The following is a 4,109-nucleotide window of genomic DNA, read 5'->3' as shown; positions in this document are numbered from 1 at the left end:
AAGCAACCCTCAAAAGGAAACTCAAATGAAACACCACACTTAGCTGGTAGTGAAGCAGCAGCACACGGAACCGACCTCTGTTCACCTCACAGCGGAGACTATGCTGTACATGGGAGCCACTTACTACCAGCTCAGACAGCGAGCAACTGGCAATTCACAGCACTTTAGCTTAGTATCCAGCCCAGGTAAATAGCAAGCTAATCACCCTCAGGTGTGACTATATTACGTCACACCTACTGAGCTAGAATGTGCAGAACCAAGTCGAAAACCCGCACCGGACTTAGTCAATCCGGCAGCGATCTCAGCACTGCTGCAACAGGTTCGGATTAGAGGGTCCTTTAATTTGAATGTGTTAGCAGATTGGAGTGTGTGGCCCGGGTGATGTATGGACAGGAGGGAAGTGATGTACGGTGGTGCGGCGCCATAGAGAGCTTTGTGGGTGAGGGTGAGGAGTTTGAATCTATATCTGTAATGGATGGGCAGCCAGTGCAGTGATTGGCATAGTGCAGAGGCATCTGAGAAACAGCTGGATAGGAAAATGAGTCTAGCTGCATTTAGTATGGATTGGGGAGGGGAGAGTCTGGTGTGGGGAAGGCCGATGAGCAGCAAGTTGCAGTAGTCAATTCGGGAATGGATGAGAGCGACGAGTGCCTTTAAAGGGGTTGTCCCGAGGCAGCAAGTGGGTCTATACACTTCTGCATGGCCATAATAATGCACTTTGTAATGTACATTAATTATGAGCCATACAGAAGTTATAAAAAGTTTTATACTTACCTGCTCCGTTGCTGGCGTCCTCGTCTCCATGGTGCCGACTAATTTTCGCCCTCCGATGGCCAAATTAGCCGCGCTTGCGCAGTCCGGGTCTTCTCCTCTTCTCTATGGGGCTCCGTGTAGCTCCGCCCCGTCACGTGCCGATTCCAGCCAATCAGGAGGCTGGAATCGGCAATGGACCGCACAGAAGCCCTGCGGTCCATGAAGACAGAGGATCCCGGCGGCCATCTTCAGCAGGTGAGTATGAAGACGCCGGACCGCCGGGATTCAGGTAAGCGCTGTGCGGGTGGGTTTTTTAACCCCTGCATCGGGGTTGTCTTGCGCCGAACGGGGGGGGGTTTAAAAAAAAAAAAACCCGTTTCGGCGCGGGACATCTCCTTTAATGTCTCCGTGGTGGGAAACGGCTGGATTTTAGTGATATTCCTGAGGTGCAGCTGGGATGTTCGGGCCAGAAATTGGATGGGGGGGATGGGGGGGGGGGGTGAGGGAGAAGTCAGAATCCAGTGTGATGCCAAAACAGCGGGCATCCTGTCTGGGGGTTACGATGGTGGCAGATACTGATATGGAGATGGGGAGAGGTTGGGCTGGAAGGTGGAAAATAGCTTAATCTCATACTTTCTTATTTCTTGCTTTCTCACTATTAACTTCACCTCTCCTTCACCGCTGCAGTAACTCCTTCAGAACTCTACTTGCTTCTGTCAGTGACCAGAACTACAACACCCACTGATCTCTCTAGAACTGGGCGGATGTATTTATAGACTCTGGGTCCTCCCAGGAGCATAGAGCACAGGGGCTAGACAGGTGCATGAGAATAGACTCATTGTGTATACACTCTGGCTCCGGGGTTTAGGGCTCTATGGTTCTCTAGTTACCAACTACATTTTAGCAATGTAAATAAATAGAATAAAACTTTATTAATAAAATAACATTACACTATAAATCTGTGTAGTCACAACTTCCGGCCATGTGAATACGCTGTGTAGTCAAGCAATTGACAATCCCTTAAATCCCTTCTGCACACGTATTTCGCCCCGTCTTGCAGAGTTTAGTACAAATACACTCCATATTACCGCCTGCAGAAGATAAATGCAGAAGCGCCCATGTATTTGTGCCAGCACATTCAATGGGAAAAGCAAAGATGGATGCTGGAAGTAAGGGAGGAGCAAAACCCAAATAATGGTGATAGGACAAGAGTCCAGGACTGTGGAGGTTCAGTAAGTGCTTGAAATGGTGGAGGTGCTGCCTGCCAGATGACGCCCCACCTAGATGGGCGTAAATGTACAGAGAGGGAAGGGTGAAAGGACCGGTGAATAGGAGCAACTCTCTAGATAAAGGGGATATTGGAGATAGAAGCTTCTCTTGTATTACATAACGTGTGGAGCCAGCATGTGAAAACACGTTTTGGCGTCACGCCCCTTCATCAGTCCGCTGGTTAAAACATAAAAAACTAAGTGATGTGGATAACAAGGTAGGAAAATATATATAAGAGCTTAAATGCTATTAGAAATATTTTACACGGAGAGATTGTTGTTAAACCGTTGGATTGTGCGAATTTGAATGCTAATCGTTTGGCGCAAACCCGGCCAACAATTGAATGATGAATGAGAATGTGTTTGTTTGTCATTCGTTGTTCATTTTGTGCTGGCGCAAAAACAATTGTTCACTCGCCGCTGCGTGTGATCAGCGACCAGTAAGGCCTCATGTCCACGGGGAAAACTGAATTGCTGAATCTGCGCAGATGATCCGCAGTTCAGTATGCCCAAATACATTCATTGGGCATTCCAGGTAAGTAAACACCTGCGGATGTCATTTTTTTGCCAGTGTGCAAATGGTATATGTGGGAAAAGACCAGCAGCATGCTGCATTTTCTGCAGAAGGAAGAAGATCCAGCCCCAACGGAGAAGACCCCACGGCAGCCGGACAGGTGAGTAATGTCTTTTTAGACCTCATGGCTGCGGGCATGGGTGGAAACCGCTGCGAGAATCCGCACTTGTAAACCGTGTGTGCCCGCGGACACGAGGCCTTAGTCAGTCAGCGGTTTATCTGCCGGTATAAACAGGCTGCATGAGCCAACAATGTCATTTATCTCCCCGTGTAAAAGGAGCCGGCGGCTGCTCACATCTGCGCTGCCGATTACTGTATGGGAGCAGAATCCCCCGGATGAACCAAACCGCTGGACGGACCCCATAGACCCGTGATGGCGAACCTATGACACGCGTGTCATCACTGCTGGAGGGCGCCGGGCACAGGAGGAGTGGGGGGGGGGGGGGGGGGGGGCAGGTAATGCTGGGGGCCGCTGTGTGGGGGGCAGGGAATGCTGGGGACCGCTGTGTGGGGGGCAGGGAATGCTGGGGGCCGCTGTGGGGGGCAGGTAATGCTGGAGGCCGCTGTGTGGGGGGCAGGTAATGCTGGAGGCCGCTGTGTGGGGGGCAGGTAATGCTGGGGGCCGCTATGTGGGGGGCAGGTAATGCTGGGGGCCGCTGTGTTGCAGGGGCAGGTAATGCTGGGGGCCGCTGTGTTGCAGGGGCAGGTAATGCTGGGGGCCGCTGTGTTGCGGGAGCAGGTAATGCTGGGGGCCGCTGTGTTGCGGGAGCAGGTAATGCTGGGGGCCGCTGTGTTGCGGGAGCAGGTAATGCTGGGGGCCGCTGTGTGGGAGGCAGGTAATGCTGGGGGCCGCTGTGTGTGGGGGCAGGTAATTCTGGGGGCCGCTGTGTGGGGGGCAGGTAATGCTGGGGGCCGCTGTGTGGGGAGGCATGTAATGCTGGGGGCCGCTGTGTGGGGAGGCATGTAATGCTGGGGGCCACTGTGTGGGGAGGCATGTAATGCTGGGGGCCACTGTGTGGGGGGCAGGTAATGCTGGGGGCCGCTGTGTGGGGGGGCAGGTAATGCTGGGGGGCACTATCGGGGGGGCAGGTAATGCTGGGGGGCACTATCGCTACTGGGGGTCCGCTGTGGGGGTCGCTGTCGCTGCTGGGGGGCGCTGTCACTGCTGGGGGCCACTGTGGCGGGCGCTGTTGCCGCTGGGGGCTCATCATTACTGATATAAGTGAGGGGGAGGCAGCGAGAGGCGAGGGCCTGTGCTATGGGTGTTTAGGGTTTATTAAATACAGTTATACATTACAATTATACATATTTGTTATTTAAACTATAAATATCGCGAATTTATGGATTTTTTTCTCGAAGTGATACACCGCCCGAGTCATGCTCGGTTTTTTGGCAAATTTTGACACCGAGCTCAAAAGGTTGTCCATCACTGCTATAGGCTATAATGTACGACTCTATCGTATGTCATTACACGCCGAATCTGCGCCGCACGCTCTGAACTGAGCCTCCAATGC

The sequence above is a fragment of the Eleutherodactylus coqui genome, chromosome 3 (assembly GCF_035609145.1).
Source record: "Eleutherodactylus coqui strain aEleCoq1 chromosome 3, aEleCoq1.hap1, whole genome shotgun sequence".
Lineage (NCBI taxonomy): Eukaryota > Metazoa > Chordata > Amphibia > Anura > Eleutherodactylidae > Eleutherodactylus > Eleutherodactylus coqui.
Note: the sequence above shows the minus strand (reverse complement) of the source record.